At 39.5% G+C, this 17,856-nt stretch overlaps 1 protein-coding gene across 2 annotated transcripts in view; it reads left to right on the forward strand.

Annotated features, from left to right (window-relative positions):
• Window positions 1–17,856, forward strand: part of AKAIN1 (A-kinase anchor inhibitor 1) — a 90,939-nt gene that overhangs the window by 37,148 nt on the left and 35,935 nt on the right. The window lies entirely within an intron of this gene.

Here is a 17,856-nt window from a genome sequence, read left to right on the forward strand (position 1 = left end):
AGTCTTTGCTTTTCTTCCCGGTCCCGTCCCTTCTGTCCTCTACCCATCCCCAACCTTAGTCCCGCCACTGCTCTTCCCGCTAGGCTCCTCCACATCCCACCGGAGCTCAGGCACCTTGAGAACTGGGACCTTTGCCAGACACACAGGCGCCTACGTGGGCGGGAGGCTGGAGAGATCCGGCCAGGAGTCGTGGGCTTCAGGCTACTTCGGTGGGGATCTTCTTCACAGCCACTTCCCCCTCTGCAAAAGTGTTGGAGTGACCCGGTTCCTCCCGATGTCCTGAGGAAAGAAGTGGGTGAAGCCCACGGAAGTGGGACTACAGGCAGAGGAGCGATACTCCTCAAGGAATGAGACCTGAAACTCTGGCAGCAGGCTGCAGCGCAGAGGCTGCTACTGCGGCGCCGCTGGCGCTTGCAGTGTCTTTTTGGAGCTGCCGGTGAAGGACTTTGGTCCCTTTGCTGCTATCCGTGGCTACAAGTTGGTGAAAAGTCAGATTTGCCTGCGGTCGATCGGCTTACTGGTGTGTGCATGTGTGTGTATGTGAGTAATGTGTGTGTTATTTGAGCAGCGGGGAAAGCATGGTCATTGCTAACTTAAGAAGCTGTCTCTTGGTAGATTAGATACAAGGTCTTTCAAATTACAGCCTCTGTTTTCATTAAAGACTGCTGTGGGGGGTGGGGGGGTGAGTGGAAAGGGGAGAATGGAAGAGTAGAGGGGACTAAAATTCTTAAGTTTGTTATGGTTCTTTCGCTTGAAATGTTCGTTTGCATTTGCTGTAGGCTTTGGACCTCAGATAGCTGGGGAGGAAAGGTATAATGCAATTTTAAAAGGGAAGAATTGAGTCTGGGTTTCAACACATTCAAATAGCAAAACTTGAGAAGGGGAATGTCCCCACCCCCAGCAGGATGGTAGCTGAGTGGCAGGAGTGAGTTTCTGCCAGTTCTGGCCCTCACTGCAGTCATTGAGTCAGAGGACAACAGGAGCCCTTCTGCTGACCATCCCAAATAATTCAATGGGGGAAAGTTGGTCCTGATAGTGAAGAACATTTATTCAGTCAGCACAGGATCTGGTGAAGTTGAAAAACAATAGTTCTTTGTTGCATTTATAAACTACTTACAACTTTATAAAGCACTTTTATGCCATTTGATCTTCAAATTACCCTCTGAAGTAAGAAGTATTGTTTCTCTTTTACCACCGCAGGGAAGCTGATTTAAGATAGTCTTAGGAGCCTCAGCTGGAGTTTTCTGATTCCGCTGAACCTCTTTTTTCCTATTCCTTACAACCTATCTTGACAAAATGCCTGATCAGTTTCAGGGATAGCTGCTTTTTGGTCCAAGGTCAGGTGTAGCCAAAGGGAAATGTCCTTCCACTTCTGAGGTGAGGATGGGCTAGTGTTGTCCAGAGTTAGAATTGATGAGTGATGTTCACTAGGCATTTTCTAAAGGCATGACTGTGGGTGAAAGACTGTAAAGAGCAGTGAGTAATTCCTGGAGTGGACTGAACTGGCTTAAGCATCCCACTACTGGGACAGGGCTTTACTTTTCCATTTTTCTTCTAAGTTTTGTACTATAGGAAAAGTAGAAGTTATTCATAACTGTCAGGGATGGCATAAATTGACCTGAATAGGATATGTACAGAAGCCTGTGGGGAAACATTTTTGGGTCATTTCTTCAATTTTGAGTTTTTCTTAAAAAATCATAAGCAAAAAAAAAAAATCATAAGCAGTTTGGGGCAGTGAGAATAGGGTGCTAAAAATATTATATCAATTTACCTTTTCATTTACTGATCATATGTCTTCCAACTCATATAGTGTTATTATTCTGAAAGAATATCAGAACAATGTATTGTTTTTGAACTCTGTCAGATTTTTATCATTACAGTCTCATTTCTAGGACTATTGCTTTTTCTAAATCTCTATAATCTGGAGATCCAGATGTTTTGTACTAGTCAAGGGAACTACTCCCCCACCCTTTTCTCCGAGCCAACCTAACTCCCAGGAAAGGAGGAACAGAGGCATGTTCTATGATTATTCCAAAATTAATAAAGTAAAATAAAATAAATTAGTAATACAAAATGAATATAACAATAAATTAACATTGAACTGTTCATAGAACTGGGTCAGTTGGTACTGTGCCCTTCTAAACACATTGTAGCTCTTTGGATTTTAGCAAAGGGACAAAGGAAGCCTGAGGTCTACTTCTGTCCTTGCCTCAGCAGATTGACTTGCTTTGAATGATTCTGCTGCCTCTTTGCTTACCTTAAAGGCAGAGGTGAAAAGTGACAGAGATTCAGGAAACGAATTTCAGTCCAGAAGTACAAGGTAATGAGGGAGAAATAAATGGGAATTTATATAACTCTAGCTCGGATTCACTCTTATCACATGGTATAAAATAACCTTGCAGTCTCTTGTTTTAATTAGTCTACAGATTGTAAGGAACAGGGTTTAAGTTGGGTAGAGTCTTTGAGTGGTTTCTCAGTTTACATAGGGAATACAACTCAATTTCTTCCTTCTTATTCCATTCATGGACTTTGTAATTTAGGAGGATTTTAATTTTGTGCATTTTAATATTTTAACCCCTTAATAGAAGGGATCATGACTACGAATTATTTAATTAGATAACTAAAGCCTATCATGCATTTATTCTTCCTTCTAAAGGAATGATACAAAATTAATAACAGTTAAATGAGGAATAAAGTGTAAATATATTCATTTCTCTGTAAGTACCATATATCCCTCAATATGGGTTAAACTAAGCTGGGGTGCGTGGCTGAGGCAAAAAACCAAAATGAAGCCCCCTGCTTTCCTAAATCTTTTATCTATTCCTCTTTCCATTCCCCAAAACTAAAGGTGGAATCTTTCTTTGTAGAGCAATGTGAGAAGATTTCGAAGCATATTACCTCTGCCAAAGGAAAGAGGGTAACACGACCATTATGGAAAAATATTTTGGCTCTGCTGCAGAATACTAAACTGACCCACATTACTTAGTCCGTGGCTATGAAAAAGCTCCCATTTGGGAGAAAAAAGTTCTGGGATATCTGGGCTTTCCATATGGTGCTGCTGGTTTTGGGGAGGAAAATCAAGGCATTATTACCAATTCATGGACAAAGTCAAAGCGGAAGAAAGAAGAAAGACCACTAGACATTGGTGTTAGAAGTGAAAAAGAGCACAAGAAAATTTCAGAATATTTCCTGACCTATTCCAGGATGAGAAAGGGTATGTTCACAGATTCAAATGGCTTTTCAATGCTCTGGTTTCATCCAAAGAATTCTAGACTGAATAATCAGATTAGCAACTCCTTCTCCCCTGAGGAAGAGCTAATAAAGAATAGACTGTGAGGTAGAAAGTGAGGACAGAAGTTTCCTTATCCCTAGGCTATCCCCCTTCTACAGCCAGTGACTGGTATATACTTCAGGAATTAATGTACCTCTCTTTGGGGATAGCCTAAATATATACTTGACTTGTTTAGATTGCCTTCAAGTGGGATGTATTGTCAAGAAAAAGATCTTCCTTCTCTTTTACATGAATTAGACAAGGTATGATAACAAGGATTTCAAGGTGGAATAAAATGGTATAATTGTAAGCAATTATATAGCCAGAGTCTTGACTTCTAAGATTAGTTTGAAAAACACTTAGCAACAATAGTTCTACAGAGAGCTATCAAAATATTAAAAAAAAAAATATTTATTGCAAGGTAGTTATAATTTTTATTTATTTATATAAACCTCTTACCTATTCCTGAGAGAGCAATGAATAAATAAATTATATAACAAACTGTCTTAACTCTAAGGTTTACAATCTGCCAACTTGGGCAAATAAATTATCTTCTGTTAGCATAAGTATTTTTTTTACTTCTATTAATTTACTATTAAAAAACACATACAGTTAAATTGACTTTTTTGGTGTATAATTCTGTGTGTTATAACACATGCATAAAGTTGTGTAATGACCAAAAAACGGTTCCATTGTACCAAAAAATCTTCTGCTACTCCTTTGTATTCAGACACTTCTCCCCACCCATCAGGTGACTATTGATCTGTTTTCCATTCCTATAGATTTGCCTTTTCCAAAATGTCACATAAATGGAATCATACAATATGATTTTTGACTGGCTTCTTTCAGTCAGTAAATGCCACTGAGATTCATCCATACTGTTGTATGTATCAAGAATTCATTCCTTTTATTGTTGAGTAGCCTTCCATTGTATGGATGTACCAACAGTTGTTTATCACTTTCCCCACTGAAAGATATTTAGATTATGAGTTAAGCTGTGATAACCATCTTGTACATATTGTATGAATATAGGCTGATCTTAGAGTAAGTATACGCTTCACTGTTCTCCAGAAATATTGTATCATTTTGCATTACCACCAGCAACTTATGAGAATTCTAGTTGCTCAGCATCCTTGTCCTTCTGATAGGTATAGAATGGTATTCATTGTCATTTTAATTTGCATTTCCCTAATGACTAATGGCTTTGATAATTTTATTATCAAGAACTTATTTGCCACATGTATACCTTATTTGGTAAAGTGTCTGTTCAAATCTTTTGCCCATTTTTTTTTTTTTTTTGGTTGGGGTGATGTTTGTTTCCATATTGTTGAGTTTTGAGAGTTCTTTTGAGGTTTTAAACCCATTGTTGGATATGTGATATGCAAATATCATCTGCCAGAATGTGACTTGACTTTTCATTCTCTTAATACTACGTTTTTTCAGAGCAAAAGTTTTTAATTTTAATGCAGTGTAATTTAGCAATTTTTTCTTCTATAGATCTTGTTTTTGATATCATAGCTAAGAACTTTTTGCATAACCCAAGATCAGGAAGATATTCTCCCATGTTCTCCTCTAGAACTTTTGTAAATTTACATTTAGATCTAATCATGAGAGTAGATGCCTACCCTCATGATTTCATCTAATCTAACTGTCGCCTAAAGGCCCCATCTCCTAATATCATCACGTTGGAGGTAAGGGCTCCAACAAATAAATTTTGGAAAGACACAAACATTCAGTTTGTAACAACTTGACTTGGGATATGTTGTAAATTATTGGTTAAGGTTTATTTTTTTATATGAATGTTCAATTATTCTAATACCATTTGTTGAAAATTGTTTTGGCTGTTATAGTTCCTTTGACTTTCCATATAAATTTTAGAGTCAGCTTGCCTATATTTACATAAAACTGAAATTCCATGAAATCTACTGATCAGTTTGTGGGAATTAATATCTTAACTATGTTGAGTCTCCAGTCCATGAACATGATATATCTCTTCATTTATTTAGCTCTTCTTTCATTTCTTTCATCAGTATTTTGTAGTTTTCAGCATACAGATCTTATATATATTTTGATAGATTATACCTAAATATTTCTTTTGGGAGGAGCTACTCTAAATGGTACTTAAAAATAATTCAATTTCTGGAAGTTCATTACAGAAATATAGTTGATTTTTGTATGTTGGCCTCATTTCCTGTGATCTTGCTTACCTCTCTTATTAGTTGTAGGAGCTATCTTGTGGATTTCTTAGGAGTTTTTATTAGGCAATCATGTTGTCTGTAAATAAGGATCATTTCATTTATTTTCCAGTTTTATTCCTTTTTTGCATTGGCTAGGGCTACTAGCACTGTATTAGAGCTACTAGCACTATATTAAGTAGAAGTAGTGAGAGTTGATATTCTTGATTTGTTTTTAATCTTTAGGGGAAAGCATGCAATCTTTCATCATTAGGTACGGTGTGAGTCATAGGATTTTTCACAGATGCTCTTTATTTGGTTGAGGAAGCTCCTTTCTATTCCAAGGTTGCTGTGAATTTTTATCATCGATAGACGTTGAATATCATCAAATGGTTTTTTTGCATCTAATGATATGATAATGTGGGTTTTCTTTTTTAGACTGCTAATATGATGGGTTACATTGATTGACTTTCAAATGTTGAACCAGCCTTACGTTCCTAACACTCATTTGGTTATGATGCATTATTCTTTTCATATGCTGAAGGATTAAATTTGTTAGTATTTTGTTGAAGAATTTTTTGGTCCATGCTCATAATATATATAGGTTTATAGTTTGCTTTCCACACACCATCTTTGTCTGGTTTTGATATCAGTGTAATGCTTCCTCATAAATAAGATGAGAAGTATTTCTGTCTCTTTGGTTTTCTGAAAGAGATGGTGTAGACTGGCATAAACATTTCTTCCTTAAATGTTTGGTAGACTTCATCAGTGAAACCATGAAGGCCTAGAAGTTTCTCTGTGGAAAGCTCTTTAAACATGAATTCCATTTCTTTAATAGACAGATACAGGACTATTCTGTTAATCTTGGATAAGTTTTGGTAGTTTTTTTTAAAAACTTTTATTTTATCTAACTTACTAGTTTTAATTTTTTTTTTTAACATTTATTTATTTTTGAGACAGAGAGAGACAGATCATGAACGGGGGAGGGTCAGAGAGAGAGGGAGACACAGAATCCGAAACAGGCTCCAGGCTCTGAGCAGTCAGCACAGAGCCCGACGCGGGGCTCGAACCCACAGACAGTGAGATCGTGACCTGAGCCGAAGTCGGACGCTTAACTGACTGAGCCACCCAGGCGCCCCCTAACTTACTAGTTTTATATGAGTAAATTTGTTTGTAATACTCTTATTATCTGTTCTATATGTGTGGGATTTATAGTGCTATTTCCCTTTCATTCCTGATACTGGTAACTTGTGGGGTTTTGTTTGTTTATTTTTGTCAGTTTGGCTACAGGTTTGTTAATTTTTTTTTTTTTTATCTTTTCAAAGATGTCTTTTTAGTTTCATTGATATCCCTTATTATTTTTCCTGTTTTCAATGTCATTGATTTCTGCTCTTTATTGTTTTCTTCTTTCTCTTAGCTTTAACTTTATTTTGCCCTTCTTTTCTAGACTTAAAATTAAACTTAGATTGTTTATCTTAGATCTTTTTTCTAATATAGATATTTAATGCTATAAATTTCCATGTAAGCACTTCTTTAGCATATCTTAATGTTGTATTTTTATTTTCATTCAGTATAAAATACTTTGTAATTTCCCTTGATACCTCTTATTTTTCCCATGGATTATTTAGAAATGTATTGTTCAGTTTCCAACCACTTGGGGATTCCCTACATATCTTCCTATTACTGATTTCTGCTTTAATTCCATGATGGAGAATAAGCTTTCTATGATTTTGAGTGTGTTCAATTTGGTAAGGTATGTTTAGGAGACAATATTGTCTATCTTAAATGTTTCATGTACACTAAAAAAAATGTGTATTCTTCTCTTTTTGGGTGGGATGGTCTATAAATGTCATCTTGATATAGTTGGTTGCTAGTATTGTTCATTTCTTCTATATCCTAGCTCATACTCAGCCTTCTTGGTCTACTGATTGTTAGGTAAGGAGTGCTGAAGCCTCCAGCAAAAATTGTGGATTTTTTTTCATTTTTCCTTTTGTTTTAACACTTTTTTGCTTTATGTATCTTGAAGCTCTCTTATTAAAGAGACAATAATCTAATAGACTATTATGTCTTTCTGAATTGACTCTTTTATCATTAAGTAATATCCTTCTGTATCTCTGGTAATTTTTTTTTTTTTTTTTTTTTTTTTTTTTGCTCTGCAGTCTATTTTGACTGATAATAACATAGCTACTCCAGCTTTCTTTTTGATTAATATTTGTATGGTACCGTCAGTCCTCATTATTCACCGATTCCATATTTGCAAATTTGCCTACTCAGTAAAATCTATTTGTAAAATAGATCAATCAAAAATCAGCACTTGAAATACTTTTTCTGGCATTCAAGGACATGCACAGGATGGCAGAACAATTGAGTTGCCTGACGTGCATGTCCCCAGCTGAGGCTGAACAAGGCAACACTTTGTCTTCTTGTTTCAGTTCTCACACTGTAAACAAGTATGCTTTTTGTGGTCGGTTTGGATTTTCACACATTTGCGCTTGCTTTTTGTTGGTGGTTTAGCTGTTTACCATAGCTCTCAATGTAGTGCTAAGGTGTTGTCTGGTGTTTCGAAGCAGGAGAAGGTGGTGACATGCCTTACGGAGGAGACTGTTAGGTAAGTTCCTAACCTGAGTTAGGTTGTGCTATCGGCTGTGCTATTGGCTGTGCTATTGGTGCGAGGTCAGTTTTAATGAATCAACAACGTATAGTAAATAAAGTGTCTTTAAACCGAAACACACATAAAACAAGGTTGTGTATTGATCAGTTGACAAAAATGTTATGACCAGAGGCTTATTAGAACCCAGCCCTGTATTTCCTTTGGGAGCGATGGTTCCATGTTTGCAGCTACTTTATAGAACATATCTTTTGTGAATAATGAGAATAGACTGTATGTTATTTCCCATTCTTTAACCTTTAAACCACCTTGATCATTGTATTCAATGTGGGTTTCTTGTAGGCGGCATATTGCTGGGTCTTGCTTTTTAATTAAATATGTAGTTTTAAAGGTGGTCGAAGTTAACCAGACTGCCTGCTTATCTTTCTCCTATAATTATTGCATTTTCTAATTCCCCATTATTGTTTAAAATTTAAAAATATTTCACCACTGGAAAATGTTTGTTGTCAGAGTTTTAGAAATTTTGGTAAGCGTAGATAATCAAAAGGAAAACAAAAATCACATTTTATCCATCAGTAACCACTGTTAGTATTTTATATATAACTTCACAGACCTCATCTCTATGAGTATAGCTTCCACTTTTTAAAACATAAACGTTATCCCGACTATGCATATTACTTTTTGATATATTGTTTACACAACGTACTGTTTTCATGCCATTCTGTTGTCTTCTACATATCATATAAAAAGAAGACATAGGGCAAATGGTGTCATTACCCCCATTTTTACAGATGACGAAAGTAAGGCCAATGTTAGGTTTCAGAACCAAGGTTTGATATTATTGGATCCACTTATCTTCTATATACCACCTAGTTTTAAAATAAATAGCAGGCAACAAATAATTTGCACACTAAGATTAGAGACAAAGAAAAAGAGACAGGGTGCCTGGGTGGCTCAGTTGGTTAATTGTCTGACTTCGGCTCAGGTCATGTTCTCACTGGTCCTGAGTTTGAGCCCCACACTGGGCTCTCTGCTGTCATCTCAGAGCCTGCTTAGGATCCTCTGTCCCCCCCCTCTCTGCCCCTCACCTGCTCATGTGTGCACACCTGTTGCTCTCTCAAAAATAAATAAAAGCATTAAAAAAAAAAAAGAACAAGAGATAAAACTAGTCTCCTTTGGAGAAAATCTTCTGTATTTTGAGAATGCCTTCTTCCAAATTAGAATTGAACAAAGTGTTCTCTCAACCACACAGAAATGAGCTCTGTCCTTGCACCCTCCCTGGATTCTCCATCTTCTCCAGGCTACTGCTCTTAGTGAGAGTGAAAGAATGGACAGACAGACAGGATTGTCAAAAGTTGACTTGGAAAAAAAAAAAAGAGCCAAGAAATTTACACAGCGCTTGATAGTTTTCAGAGCATTCATATTAACTGGATGTCATATGTGAGATAGTCTTTGAATTGAAACTAAGTGGCATTGAAATAAGTATAGTCGTTCCTCTAAACAACCAATGACAATATTTAAGTTATTCCAGGGCCATTCAAATATGAGGCAAAGTTGGTTTCTGCAGAAGCGTGGACTTGAGGACAGATAGGCCTGGGTGCAAGGGGCTCACCTCTGCCATGTCCACACTTTGTGCCATTGGGTAAGCCCAAAATCTTGCTGATTTTCTGTGTTGTGAACCAAAGCTCATAGGGTCTATTTTCCAGAGTGTTAATGAAGATCAAGGTGAAGTGTCTGGCCTACAGTAGGCTAAATGGTAGCTATCGCTAATGTTATTGTTTTAAAGGGAATGAATAATAATATGTTTTTAGATTCATATGCATGTATGTGATTTCAATGTTGGGCCATCTGTCTTGGAGAGGGCTATCCAGTTGATTTTCTTTCTGTGGAAGAAGACTGATTTACTGGTTCCATCCGTTACCTGGGTCGAGGTTGTGAAACTTTAAAGCCAAATGCTATGACAAGCCGAATTGATGATAAAGCAGATGTCTAAGTGCATCCTGGGATGAATAAGTTATGAATCATGAAAAGTTGCTGTTTAAAGGCTAGCAGCTGCATGCTTGAAAGCAGATGGCCATCTTGCTGATCTGAATAATTCTGATATTGTCTAAATTTAAAAGCTGAATGATGATTTTCTGGTGAGAGTGTAAAGCATTATGTTTTTAATATTATTTAATTGGGGTAGATTTGTATTTTGGATTGGAAGTATTGTTTCATGTTCTGTTTGCCTTTTTTCTTTTCTTTTCTTTTTTTTTTTTTGAGACCTAAGCTCCCATTCTGTCGTCTTGTGTCATAGACACACATACATTCTTAGATACTATTCTTTGAGTATTATCTTCGGTCCTTCATGAATTTTCTTAGGAAGAAAGCTTTTTACTTTTCTTTTTCTGAAATTATTATTATGTAAAAATTTTTTTAATGTTTATTTTGAGAGTGAGAGAGAGAGAGAGAGAATGAGAATGAACCGGGGAGGGGCAGAGAGAGACAGGGATAGAGGATTGAGCCCAATGTGGGGCTCAAACTCATGAACTGCGAGATCATGACCTGAGCCAAAGTCAGAAGCTTAACTGACCGGGCCACCCAGGTGCCCCGAAAGCTTTTTCCTTTTTCTTATAAAGATATTTTTTGTGTGTGAAACAACCACATAGTCACGGGAGATAGGGAGAGGTACTGGAGTTTTCCTTCAAAAGTTTTTCTGACTTGCAATGTGACTTGGAGTTAGTTAACCTGCTTCCTGTGTCTCTTTCCTAATCATTGTCTAAAAGTCACCCTTAACGTCTTGGAGATTTAATATCTTAGCTCTCAGGACACACACTGGGCAGAGGAGATAAATGTAAGAAAAGGCAGGGGAGCTACATTTGTAGAACGCCTATTGTGTGCGATGTGCGTCACATGCATTTTTCTCTTACTTTCTTTCTTTTTTTTTTTTTTAATGTTTATTTTGAGAAAGAGAGAGAGCAAAGGAGGGGCTGAGAGAGAGGGAGAGAGAGAATCCCAAGACAGCGCAGAGCGCGATGTGGGGCTTGATCTCACAAGCCATGAGATCATGACCTGAGCTGAAATCAAGAGTCGAGGCTTAACTGACTGAGCCCCCCAGGCGCCTCACCTGCATTTTTCTTAAAGCAAAGAACAACTTTATAAAGTAAATGCCAAGTTCTTTTTCTTTAACTTGTGGCTAAAATGACGTTTCATGTTACAAACAGTGACAGACGATCTATTTGCTGAAACTGGGAGGCAAAAATGCAGTGCTTTTCCCCCATTCCTTTAAAATGTTTTTCTTTAAAATGAGAAAAAAATTGGGGCGCCTGCGTGGCTCAGTTGGTTAAGCGTCTGACTTCGGCTCAGGTCATGATCTCTCAGCTTGTGAGTTCCAGTCCTGTGTTGGGCTCTGTGCTGACCGCTCAGAGCCTGGAGCCTGCTTTGGATTCTGTGTCTCCCCTTTTCTCTGCCTCTCTCCTGCTCGCACTCTGTCTCTCTCTGTCTCTCAAAAATAAATAAACGTTAAAAAAATTTTTAAAAACATTTAAAAAAACGAGAAAAATAGTGCTTGAGAAATACACTCAAATTATGAGAGTAACATCTCTGTTCTGGACACCTCACATAAGCCCCGTATGATGGGTCTGTTTCATATTTAGACAGGGAATCTCCGTGTCATCCACATCTTGTGTTTCTGACAGAAGTTGTTAATTTTGAATTTATTTCTAACATTCTTGTGCACTTATTTCTGCTTCTCCATTTTAATTTTACATTTTTGTGGGAATGAAAAGTGGAAGTATATGTTTCTTGCAGTACCATCAATGAGATTTCGATCACCCCTAACCAGGGAATTTAGAATGAAATTCCCTATGGCCTTAATTGCAATCTGACTCATGCTTCAGAATAGATTATTTCACTACATCATCAGGCCATGCTGTACCAGTCAATAAATAATGGTTGTTTTGCTCTAAAAATAACTTATGTTAAGAAAGACAACCTTTATAGCTTCATTTATCTTGCCATTTTTTCTTGGGTCTAGAGGGCAATGCTAGTGGGGCAGAGCTGATGTCCATTAGGCCAGAATTCAGTAAAAAGAATGAGTATGACCCATTCTCCACGCAGCACTTTTGGCCAGAGCAGATCTCTCAGTAAAGGTCATGTCCAGCCTAGCCTTTGTGGGAGTAGATCTGGGGATACCAGGAAAGGTCATAAATAAGCGAGTGGGGAGGGGGTATAAATGCTTTAGATACTTTCACTCATTTATTCAACAAACATTCACCGACTGTCTTGTCTGAGCCACGCACCCTGCTGTGTGGTGGGCACTGGGACTTTAATATAAAAGAAGTACACTAAGGGTTAGGGTTCCTTAACTGAAGGGTAGAGAGTAGAAGGGGATGAAGAAGAGGAATGGGTCAATTCTGTGGAAGGAAGTGACTGTCTTGGCTTGAGTCTGATTCCTCCCGGAGGCCAGCCGTGGGAATGGTTAAAGCCTTACTCCAGTAGAGAAACCTTCCTCTATGGACCATTCTTTCTTTAGTGCCACTAGGTCGTGTATAAGAACCGTTTGTAAGTGCTAAATGTGCGACGGGGAGGCATGACTACCAAGGTAGAAAGAGAGAGTCTCTTCTGTCTTTTCCTTTTAGGTCCAGATATACATTTTGTAAAGAAATGGTCTGTATTACTTTGAAATGATAAAAGGGTGCCCTCAAGGCAGGAGCATATTAAACACTTGAAAGGAGACTCTCTACAAGGAGCAGATGTATTTGATCTGGACCTGACTCTGGTCCCCAAAGTTTATCTTTGCTTGGGGTCATCAACCTTCAATGACCACTGCCACCACCAGGACAAGATGAGGGTGCGCTGTGCTCCCTTTAAAGCGTTGCCTCAAGGGGCGCCTGGGTGGCTCAGTTGGTTAAGCGTCCGACTTCAGCTCAGGTCACGATCTCACGGTCCTTGAGTTCGAGCCCCGCGTCGGGCTCTGGGCTGATGGCTCAGAGCCTGGAGCCTGCTTCGGATTCTGTGTCTCCCTCTCTCTCTGCCCCTCCCCCGTTCATGCTCTGTCTCTCTCTGTCTCAAAAATAAATAAACGTTAAAAAAAAAATTAAACAAAAAGTAATAAAGCGTTGCCTCAAGCATGGATAGACATGTCTTTTCCTGTTTTCTAAGCATAGCCAAGGCAGGCTTTTACTCAGGGAAAACCCAAAGGAAGTTAACATATAAACATATTAAAGGGGTCAGGATTTTGATCTGGTCATAGATTATTTACTTCTTGGTCCCTGTTCCTGCCCATTCCATCACTGTCTGTGCTGTAGCTCAGGGGTTCTCAATGCTGGCTACACATGAACATTACCTGGGGAGCTTTTAAAATATATCGATTATCCAGGCCCAACCCAGTCTGGTAAAGTAAAAATCTCTAATGGTGTGCCCTAGGCCTAAGTGTTTGTTAAAAGCTCTCTAGGTGGTTGATAGTGCATTTGGGCTGAGAGGCACTGGTCTAACTTCAAAGGGCAAACACAACAGGCAGGCAGCTTGCCTGGTTCCTTACTCTCCTGTTTCTCATGTGTCTTCTCTTGTCAGGGCACATGCAAATGCTTTGTACATGTCGGATGAATGAATGAATGGATGAATGGATGAACAAATGGTCATCCCACTTTTCACCTCATAGTCATCTCATTGAAGTAAAAACCAAGAGAAGATTCTAACTCTCCTGCCCACCTGGGGCCTCTCCACCCAGGCCCTGACCTGGTTCAAGGAAGATACCTCTTCTGGTTATTGACAAGACCGTCACTGCTTAAAAACCGGTGGTGGTTTTGTCTCACTTATTCCTGGTGAGATCTCAACCACTCAGTGCTCATATCAGCCATACAACCAGGATTCCACACATTGATTAGCAGGAGGGTCTGTATATCCACAGGCAGATGAGTCCTACTGTGATTAGGCTAGGGGTCAAAGTTGAGTTAGCATCATCTTCCAGTATAGGGCAGAAGGCAGGAGTATATGGCCCCAGAGGGACATCTACCAGGGATTTGCACTGAGGGCCTTGGGGGTGATATCCCTCTTGCCTTGGCAGTGTACCTGCAGGCAGTTCTCTGAGGCAGGTTCAAAGTCACATTTGAGGAAGGAATAGGGAAGAGCCCGTGATATATGTGCCGGGGATTGCTCCCAGCAGTATAGACTCTGTATCTTCTCCAATGACGTTATAGATAGCTTTTAATGTTCCTCCAATAATCTGGGTAGAATGGAAAAATGGGGTAGTTTTCTTGGTTGCACATTTCAGAAGGTCATATTGCTGCAAATTTCAAACACTGAAGAAAAGAATCAAGGTAAGTATATAATGAAATCAATTTCCCTTTAGGCTTAAGACCTAGTTTTGTTATATAATTTAACTTAGAAGCAATTTATATGTGGTAAAATAAGAATAGTATATTTATTATTTATAGATATTACATATAATGCATGAGCCTAGAAATACATTTTTAATGCTATTTAATAAGCTAAGTGTCCTACTTTGTTTTGGGAATCCTGGGATTGAATTGCCTAAATGTTTTATTAGACTGCCATAAAAGGCAATTATATATATTTAATCCTTAAAATTATTAGTCTTCAAATCTTTTAGGAAAATATAATTCATTTTTTTTTTTTTTTTTTTTAAATTTTTTTTTCAATGTTTTTTTATTTATTTTGGGGACAGAGAGAGACAGAGCATGAACGGGGGAGGGGCAGAGAGAGAGGGAGACACAGAATCGGAAACAGGCTCCAGGCTCCGAGCCATCAGCCCAGAGCCTGACGCGGGGCTCGAACTCACGGACCGCGAGATCGTGACCTGGCTGAAGTCGGACGCTTAACCGACTGCGCCACCCAGGCGCCCCTAATTCATTTTTTTAAAGTTTATCAATTTTGAGAGAGAAAGAGAGAGAGAGAATGCACATGAGTCGGGGAGGGGCAGAGAGAGAGAGGGAGAGAGAGAATCCCAAGCAGGCTCCATGCTGTCAGCCCAGAGCCCGACACTGGGCTTGATTCCATGAACCTTGAGATCATGACATGAGCTGAAATCAAGAGTCAGACACTTAACTGACTGAGCCACCCAGGTGCCCCTAGGAAAATACAGTTCAAAGTTAACATAGAAAATGTACAGGTCACATGGTGTTGGGAAACATCACTTGGCTTAGACTCAGAAACTTGGCTTTAATACCAGAATTTTCTACATACCTGCAATGTGATTCAGAGAAAGTTACTTAGTCTTTCTGAACCTGAGTTTACCTAATTATACAATAGTAACAATAAGAATCTTTTTTATCATGTAGGGTTGCAACAGTAATTTACAGAGAAAATACTTAAAATATGCTTAGATGATAAATCACATAAAAATTTGAGTTATAATTTGTATTAAAAATGTTTAACCTTAATGAGAGGCTCACCTTGCGTGAATCTGTAAGAAAAAAAGTCTCATGGTATCTGTAAACATTTTCCATCTTTTGATGAGCTCTCTGCTGCCCCTCAACGAACTGAGGTCCTGATTGCATTTGGTGCTGGCCTCTGGGAGTTGCTGTGTTTTGCAGACTTGTTGAGACCAACATACCCTGAGGCCACAACTGGTCTCTGAGCGGAGCTAGATGTGTCCCTTAGAAGTATGTGAAGAGTTTCCGAGGCGGGTGTGGTGCCGAGGAGAGTTTTAAGATCAGTTTCTATGTCATTATTTTAAATATATGCCTTCCAAATTGATTTGCTTGAGAAACCACCATCTAGCTACTAATTTCACAATTGCCCTCTTCTCCTTATACAAAAGAAAACACTATGTTTCACCCTCCCGTGATCTTACAATGTCCTGAAATGAAAAAAACCCTGGAGTCACCAAACAGGAAAAGATTTTAAGTTTTAGCCTCTTATCCAGCACTTGGCTCCTACAGTCTACAGAATTCCTTTTATTTCGTTTTTAAATGTTTATTTTTGAGAGAGGGAGAGAGAAAGGGAGAGGGCATGCATGCGCAAGTAAGCATTGGGGAGGAGGGGGGGGGGACGGGACAGAAGATATCTGAAGTGGGCTCTACGCTGAGAAGAGTGAATCCAGTCTGGGGCTCAAAACCCCAAACCCTGAGCCACAGTCGGATGCCCAACCTACCAAGCCACCCTGGAGCCCTGGCGTACAGAATTTAAAACATAAGGTTTCATAGCACTGCCAGTCTTTACTAAACACATGCTGTCTAGGGCGGTGGTTCTTAGCCAGGGGTGATTGTGTTCCCCTCCCTCATTTCCAGGGGGACATTTGGCAAGCTCTGGAGGCATTTTTACTTGTTGAGACTGAAGGGTACTCCCGGCAATGCGAGCTACGTGATTTGCAGGGCGCCGTGCAAAATGAAAATGTGGGGCCCCTTGTTTAAAAAGCAACACTAAAGGTCATTAAAGGCACCAAAAATAGAAAGCTTTTTCTTTCTTCTTTGGTCTCCTTCCCCCTCTCCTTCCCCCTGTCCTTCCCTCAATATGTTTTTGATTTGCTGCTACATAATGTTTTCCTCAGTCAAGGAAAATTAAAATTTTAAATGATGAGCATGAATTTTACCATTCATCTTAATACTGTGCAATACTATTTTTCAATTAAATATATGCCAAATCAGTGAAAGTGCACAATTAGAATTTCATAGCCTGTACATGCATATCTGTTTCTGCACAAAACTGGCGAACCATTTTTATTTCTTAAAATGCACATGATCTGCCAACAGGCTCTACTTTGGCTCACCCATGAGTCAGGAAGGACTGAGAGTCAAGCAACTGGGATCGCCCATCTTTTCTTTTTCTTCTTTCTATGTCATTATTTCCAGTGTAAGTGATCAGCTAATATAGGGAGGAAGTGAGAATATGATAGGGCCCCTTGGTTGTTCATGTTTCTTAGAATGCCGTTGCCTTCTTTCTGTGTCCTAAGTAAGTTGTGGTTCTAAGTGTGGCTGCCTCCCAAGCCCTCCCTCAGTTGTAGACTTAAGGCTTATACTTACTGTGAGGCTTTGAGGCTCTCTGAACTCACGAACCTCTGGAATTCCAGGCTCACTCACTGCTAAGAGTGATACGGATGTGCACGTGGAGTGGCAAAGGATGACACGCTGTGTGCATCTCTGCACAGGCATATGCTCCACTGTCCCATGGAACTTCACTCACAAAACACAGATGCAAAGATAAGGTTGTGAAGAATTTCAAGATGGCGGGCGCCTGGGTGGCTCAGTCTGTTTGTCTCACTTCAGCTCAGGTCACGATCTCTCGGTTGGTGAGTTTGAGCCCCAGGTTGGGCCCTCTGCTGTCAGTGCACAGCCCGCTTCAGATCTTCTGTCTGCCTCTCTGTGTCTGCCCCTCCCCCATGCATGCGCATGCCCCCCCTCTCTTTCTCTCTCTCTCAAAAAATAAACAGACGTTAAAAAAAAAAAAAAAGAATTTCAAGATGGCGACGGCAGATTAGCCACACTCTTGGGAACGTGGGGCTCTGTGTGACTGTACCAGTCATGTGCCTGTGCAGTGAGGATACTGGCATCTAGCTGTTAGAGGCTGGGGACGCTGGGAGACATCCTACAGTGTCCAGAACAGCCCCCCACATCAAGGCACTGCTGGAAAGGTTGGTAATTCCGTCTCTGAAAAGCCTCTGAGGCCTGCGCACGAGGCCAGATGTCTCTTTTTCAGTAGAGTTTTCCCATGGTGGGGCTGCTCTGTGCTCCCGGACGTAGTACATGACCTTCAGTGGTTCTGTAGGCAGGGCCCCCCTTGAAAGGGAAGCCTCAGACCACTGGTCTCTCTTAGGAGCCTGCACACTGGGAGCGGCAGCCCTCAAGAGCTTGGACTTCGTTATG

This window comes from Panthera onca, chromosome D3 (genome assembly GCF_046562875.1).
Source record: "Panthera onca isolate mPanOnc1 chromosome D3, mPanOnc1 haplotype 2, whole genome shotgun sequence".
NCBI classification, from domain to species: Eukaryota; Metazoa; Chordata; class Mammalia; order Carnivora; family Felidae; genus Panthera; species Panthera onca.